This window comes from Fragaria vesca, linkage group LG2, assembly GCF_000184155.1.
Source record: "Fragaria vesca subsp. vesca linkage group LG2, FraVesHawaii_1.0, whole genome shotgun sequence".
Taxonomy (NCBI): domain Eukaryota; kingdom Viridiplantae; phylum Streptophyta; class Magnoliopsida; order Rosales; family Rosaceae; genus Fragaria; species Fragaria vesca.
Window position 1 is genome coordinate 24,565,698 of NC_020492.1, and position 7,855 is coordinate 24,573,552.

The 7,855-nt window shown below is 37.6% G+C and overlaps 1 pseudogene; it reads right to left on the bottom strand.

Annotated features, from left to right (window-relative positions):
• The window catches only part of LOC101306792, a pseudogene marked incomplete at its 3' end in the record, with an annotated part of 31,610 nt that overhangs the window by 15,450 nt on the left and 8,305 nt on the right, over positions 1-7,855 (bottom strand).

A 7,855-nucleotide genomic window follows, 5' to 3' on the forward strand; every position in this document is an offset into this window, starting at 1 on the left:
AGGGATAAAAAGGAATGATTTTTTTAATTTTTTTTTTCTACTAGTTTTTTTGTTAAATGACAATTTTTAACCTTAACAATGGGGCTTGTATCTAGAATTAACGATCAATTCAAACAAAATATAAGAATTTGGTCACGACAGACAAAAATTGAAGAGTTCAGGGGTAAACTGATGAAATTAAAAGTGTAGGGATTAACATGAAGTTACCCTCAAACAATAAGGGGGTAAACTGAATTTAATTCTTTTTTTTTTTTGCCCAGATTCATATAACAATTATCAAGGACTTTGTTCTAATAATGCCAATCATTCAGTCTGGATTAAATGGGGGAGCAAGAACGGGAGGGTCATCGATTTAAGTGGAGAGTGGTTGCTCTTATGAGCTTCTTCTTGTTGTTCTTGTTCTTACTCATCAAAACGAGTCATAAACTTACACCGATTCAGATTTAGCTTGATTTGTTTTTTCTAAGCTGAGTCAAAATGTTAAATTATAATTAAAGGAAATTGAATTATGAAATTTATTATTGAAATTATATATAGTCAACCATGGTTAAAGATGGTTAGAAGAAAGAACACATGGCAGAAATCTAGGTAGGTGGGCATAAAGGTGGGCAAATAAGGGTGGTCAGTAAATTTGCATCCGCACGGCACCTATTGTTGAACAAAATAATCTCTAGGTCAAAACCATGTTTTTAGATTGTGAATGAAATAAAGTGTCAATATATTCGCTACATGCATATACAATATAAGGCCACATATATTGATATACAGTTCCCTTCCAGAGTGAAACACCACTTTGAAATTAAAGTATGGTGCTTCTCATTTCGCTCACTTTTAAGTCATATTTGCACATTTCCACCGTTCAGTGTCTAGAACATAATGTGTAGATCATTCCTGCAAAGTTTCATCTAATTTGGAGATCATTTGGGTACCGAATTATATTAAATGAATCAACTGAACAAAATATGTTCAAACGGAACCATTCGTGTAAATCACAATTACAGAAGCTGACAGAGATAATACTGTTTTACTTACATATAGCTTAAAAGATCTTCATTATCTTCGTCAAGAAAAAAACTAAATCTTTTTGTCCACTTACAATCTCTAAAACTAGAACACTTTCTTTCAATCTGCTTGTGAATCGAGTTGGAGTCACTAATGAGCAATTGATCGACCGAGGCAGAAAATGCAATTGACAAAGATTATAAACGTACATGGGACCTGATTCACGCTACCGTGTCGTCGATCAAGGTGTAATATTGTATCGGTCAACTAAGGAGCTAGCCTAGCTACTTGGTTTTCCAAGTATCTTATTGTTCTTTTCTTTCATCTACATAATAGTACATTAGTACGAGCGAGTCACACTTAATATATCAATCAATTTAATGCGTGAAATGGAAGTGATAATCATACGGTTGATTAGTTAATGTGAGTCAAAAACAATGAAAGATTAAGTAGTATTCAGAAAACGTCTTATTGAATAAGAACCCAAATTACAGTAAATCCAAACCAAACCAAGTGAAAACTATATCCAAGATCAGTTGACAGAGAATGAGATACAAATAGCAACATATATAGAAACCAGGATCGGCACAAGAGTACTGATGACCATCCGAGATGTACTACTTCCGATTCCTGCAAATTATTGAAAATCCCATCGTCACTTCTAATCAGTATGCAAAGAAACCATGTATTATTATCGATATAGCGAGTTCTATTGAAGCAATATATATATATCATATTATTATATCCGGTAAATACCTGCTGAATTACTAGTGGCAGAGTATGGCGGTGGCGGTGGTGATGGCGGAGGCAGTGGTGTCGGATCAGTTGAGGAGTCATAGAAGAGGTAAGGTTCATACCTTAAGCTACAGCTAGGACCAACATAAGTCCAAGATTTATAACAACAAGGAGGGAGCTGCTTCAAAGCATTGCTAAAGCAAACACCGCAGTCTGATTCCGACAAATCTGGACTGCATTGTGCAAGTCCGTAAATGGTTATACCAGAACTAACCGGAGCGTTTGAGTGTCCAACAGAAAATTTAAGAACACTGCCCGCCGCGGCTTTACTTCTTAATGTTTCAAATAATGTGGTGAGTCGTTGACTATAATCAAACCCTAGGGATGATGAGATATTGTCACCTTTGTCATAGCCAGAGATAGCCGGAGCTGTTAGTCTGATGCCACTAATGGATCTGTTGGAGTAACGTAGCGTGCAATTTATGGAGCCTATACCTCCCTCCTTCGTATTAGGGCAAGCGTTTTGGACAATAACGGTGCTGGAGGCGGCGAGACAAGCCGCGCAGGCAGGGGGCTTGAGATCTCCTCTACAGAATCCAATAGCGTAAGCTTTGTCAGGGATGTCTCCGTACGAGGAGTTATAAAACCCGGTGGAGTTGGTGGCGTTGATTGAAGAGAGGAGGGAGGAGAGGATATGATTGAGGTTTTTGCCGAAGGTCCCGTTGTAGGGGGTTTTAGGGCAGACGTTGCTTTGAAAGGAATACTCAGCTTGATGAGTAGGTCTTTTTTTTTGGTGAGTAGCTTGATGAGTAGGTCTGATATTGATGATCGTGATGATTATGGGAATGAGAGAAAGGAATGATCGAAATCTTGAGCAAATCATTTCTTTGGTACTTTACTGGCAGATTGAGCTCTATATATAATTATAAGTCAACTTTCAATTTTTCTTTTTCTTTTTTGGTATTCAGATAATTGATCGACACAATAGGAATTTGCAAAGATTTTATATGCGTTTGGAGTGTTGGACTTGGTTCATGACTTCACGTTGCGGCTACGTACCGCGTCAGTTGATCAAGTCTATTAGGATATGTGTTTAGAACTTTGGATGAATTAAAACAAAGAATTAAATTCAGTTTACCCTCTTGTGGTTTGGGGGTAACTTCATGTTAGTCCCTACACTTTAATTTTCATCAGTTTACCCCTTGAACTCTTCAATTTCTGTCTGCCGTGCCCAAATTCTCATATTCCGTTTGAATTGACCTTTAATTATCAGCAGTTAAGGTCCGATTTTGACATATAAGATCCGATTTGCCCAAATTCTAGATCCTGGCCTCACAGTTAAGGTTAAAATTATCAGAAATTAACGTCCGATTTAGACAGAATATAGGACATTTGGTCACGTTTGAGGAAAATTCAAAAGTTTGAGGGATAAACTGATGAAATTAAAAGTATAGGGATTAACATGAAGTTACTCTCAAACCTCATGGGGGTAAACTGAATTTAATTCTAAAACAAATGTGAAGGAAAATGAGACCAAATCATGGAACCACACTACCACATAACATGGAAAAAAGTTTGGTAGGTTGTGACTTCTCCCTTCATTTTATCGGGTTGCAATAGTAACTGTTTGGATCTTCCTCAATTTCGTTTTTGTTAGCTAGTTTTCCTTATTATATGATATTGTATGATTGTATCAATGTATTGTTTCGTCAATTTCGTTTCTGTGGTGTGGTAGAGTGTACAAGAACACAGAAGTTGTCTTTGAAGACGCAAAGGCTTGAAGCTGACTCATATTCATGGCCACCATGGTAGTAACAGATTGAGATCGAGATAGGAAAAACGGAAATCTGGAGGCAACCAAATGGTACAAGACACTTGAAGTCATAGTTATGCATTAGTATGTGAACTCCAAACTAGCAAAACCATCGATCAGATCAAACAAGCTATATATGCTTAATATGACAAGATAGTCAAGTAGGCATGCTTAGGAACCCACCGTATGAGATCTATGATTGTCTCGCTGCTATCAATGGTTACTGATTAAGAAGAATCTGGGGATCATGTATGAACATGCATGCAGCATGCATATGTACGTACCTATACCTATGAATAATGTAGTACTAGGTAGAAACATTATACTATATACTAACCGTCATAGTATAAGCAATTAAAAAGTACACGTGGATGCTCAATTGCAGTCCCACAAAAATGAATGTAATATTTGTTGGAGATCCAAGCCCTTGATGTTGAATTACAACATAATCCAAGTCATATTACAAAACATGCAGAAGAATAGAATGAAACCAAGAGGTTAATTAAGAAACTCAACGCTAGGTCACTGAAACGAAAATTGCTCGTGCCTGGCAGTATGAGCAACCCAAACTCAAGAGAAAGTCATTAAAACCAGTGATCGTGAATGATGCGATTGAGCACCATAGAAACAACGACTGAGAGTATATTGACTCCGAGAGGTGTTATTCTTCTTCCTGCAAAGATCAGAATAGAAAATGTACGTACGTACGTATTAACATTGCGACAAGTACTATATATAAAGATTTCAAATTACTATGAAACTAAAATAAACCTTTTATACGTACCTCCGGCATTACTTGCGGTGTCACTGACTGATGGTGACGGAGGCATTAATGTCGTAGCTGCTGATGGCAGTGGCGATTGTGTCGGATCAGTTGCAGGGTCAAAGAAGAGGGAAGGTTCATACCTTATATTACAACTTATCGTAACAAATGTCCAAGATGCATAGCAACATTGCAGCATGTCCGAACCCCCACCTAAGCAACTGTTGCAGTCCTCCTCTGACAAATCTGGACTGCACTGCATAATTTCATATAGCTGAAGAGTCGAATTATTCGGAGCCTCTGAGAACCCTGAAGCAAAGTTACGAACATCACCATCTGATAATGCTTCACTTCTTAGTCTTCCCAAGAACGTTGTGACCCGTCGACTGAATTCATTTTCTGGAGATGACATATTGCCATAATATTGAATCGAAGCATGAGTATCGTTCATGATTCCATATATAGAGCGGTTTGAGTAGCGCAGCGTGCAGTTCTCGTACCAAACAAATGCTTCCCTCTCTTCAGGGCAAGCGTTTGAGACAAGACGAAAGGCGGATTCACTGAAGCAAGTAGCGCAGGCGTCGGCCTTAAGATCTCCTCTACAAAAACCGGTTGCGTAAGCTTTTTCGGGGATTTCGCCATAAGATGAACAGTAAACCCCCGTATAAGTGGCGTTACTGGACAAGGGGAGGTAGGAAAGAAGATGATTGAGGTTTTTGCCAAAGGTACCATTAACGTCGATGTTGTAACAATAGTTGTCTTGGAAGTATCTTGGCTCAAGGGCTTGAAGCTGATTGATACTGATGATCAGGGCGAGAGAAAGAAGCAAAAGAGATTTTGAGGAAACCATTGCGTGCTTAATTAACTTGTTTGAGGGAATGGGGGACAATACTCTATGACTTAAAGAAGCAGTTTATAAGCAGACGTTGGATTTCAACGCCGATAGTTTTGCTCGATTTCCACTCTCGTCTTTGTTGTTCTCATACTTCAATCGAAAACAATCACGTGGATCCGGCATTATAATTTTGGCAAGCTGAAGAGTGTGCACATTTAGGATTGTTTAGTATGACAATATTCGATGTAGGATTAAGTTCACCGTACATCGTATTAGTATGACAATATTCGATTTAAGGTTAAATTCATTTCATGGGTTTTTTTATTTTATTTTTTTCGATTTCATGGGGTTGCACATGCTGACCACAAATATATATGCTTCACAAATTGCTTGAGCATGAGTTTTCCTGTTTTGGTGCCGAGTCGTATTCTTTTAGGAGTTTTAGCCATGATATCCAAGAAAAATATGAATTTGGTCAACTTGGTTTGGAACCGTGTATTTGTATTCTTGCCCTAACATGGTCTCTTCCTGAGTATTTTCTCAATTATTGGAACACGTTACAGCAATCATGGCTGAAAAAATGGTGAGCTCGTGTTATATGATAAGTAAAATAGAACAAAGTTTAACATGTTTCTAATATAGAATGATGAATACGACTGCGGCTCTATCTTAAAATCGGTAAAAGGTTTTGATTATTGAAATATCTCCTCATCATGAAGGGAAATGTTTAGAAACATGCAGTATATATATTGAATAAATGATATGGAAACTGATTGCGATAAACTTGATTTCCGATGATTTTCAAGTCAACCACGAGGCGATAGATCGGTAATTGAAGCTTCATTAACTGAGTGCGCATTAGACCTTACTACAATGGCCGGAAAAAATGCAGGTTCTGAAGGCACCGGAACAGTGAGAGAGGGACTAATCAACATTTGAATAACTGAAGTCATGGTTGGCCTATCAGCTATAGTTTGCTGAACACATAGCAATCCAATGTGGATGCATCTCATTATTTCGCCTGTCGATTCCATTGGCAAGGTGGGATCTATGAAATTTGAAGCTGTCCCTTCCCTCCAAGTTTTCCATGCCTGTTATATATGGATTTGCAAAATAAAATTAGAGCTAGACATACTTGTTGATGTTCTTACTCGCATTTGTATTTCGACTGCAGCAAAAGGCATAAGAAAACGAAAATAATGTCCCACTTACACAGCTTATAAGACCCTCATCATTCTCCCCATTATGAAAAGAACTATTCTTCTGTCCACTTGTTATCTCCAAAAGCAACACACCAAAGCTATAAACATCGGACTTGACAGAAACTTGCCCCCTCAAGACGTATTCCGGAGCCATATACCCGCTATAAGCATATCAACAAAGTAGCATCTATCAACTGATGATTTCTCAAACAGAACACAAAATTGTATGATGTTTTATGGTGCTGAAGATTTAATTGGAACCATTTGTTTATCATAAACTGTGAAAAAACCAAGGTATAGCATGTACTGGCTAGTATATATATATATACTTACTAGGTCCCGACGATTCGATTGGTTTCAGCTCGTGTTTGATCAAGTAGAAACAACTTTGCCATGCCAAAGTCTGCAATTTTGGGGTTCATTTCTGTATCTAACAAAATATTGCCAGCTTTGAGATCACGGTGAATAATTTTAAGACGAGAATCTTCATGAAGGTAGAGGAGCCCTCTACTGATGCCTAGTATGATTTTGTAGCGAATATCCCAATTCAACTGCGAGCGCTTTATTGGATCTGCAAATATTCATGTAGATATATTGTTCTGTCATGTACATATTTGTTGCAGTGTACTTCACTAGCTTCAGCATGAAATTAAAGCATATAATAAACATGATTTATTTAGAAAATAAAGGCATCATGGGAAGTTGGAAACCATATATGATATATCTAGGCATACCAAAAATAAATTGATCGAGACTGCCTTTGGGAAGAAACTCATACACAAGAACTCTTTCATGTCCTTCAAGGCAAAATCCAAGGAGTCTAACTAAATTCCGGTGTTGAAGCTTGGCCATTAACAGGACCTCATTTTTGAATTCAGTATCTCCTTGTGCTGAATCCATTGAAAGTCTTTTCACCGCAACATCTTCTTCAGTTGAAAGCTTACCCTGCATTTCCAGAAATTCAAAAGGTTTAATTATACTACTGTATATTAATGGTCATGTACAATTATGCTTAATTAAGTACCTTGTAAACAACACCTAATCCGCCCCGTCCGATCTTATTTGTTTCAGAAAAATTATTTGTCGCAACTCTAATGGCACCAAAGTCAAATTGTATAGCTTCCGCTCTTCTCATTTCGTCTGCTTCAACATAAAGAAAAAAAATGTCTCAAATAAGCATGCATCACTATACAGTAATAGCCTAATTGGTTTGGCCATTAGATAAAAATATTTCACTGGAAGTTAGAAAACTGGAAATGAGCTGATCTTCTCAGTTTACCTTCAGCCTGCAGTTTTTTCTTGTTCCTTGTCATACTTAAGTAAATGCAGAGAAGTATAAGTAGTACCAAAACAACTACTATTGGCACAATAATAATGATGAGGGTTCGAGATGGGTTACTCCTCTTAACTGCAAAAAATCAGAAATGGGCTTGTATATTCGAGTTTCTAACATATTCGAGTAATAATAACGGGGATGTATATGCCTCCGATCCTAAAGTGCGGTA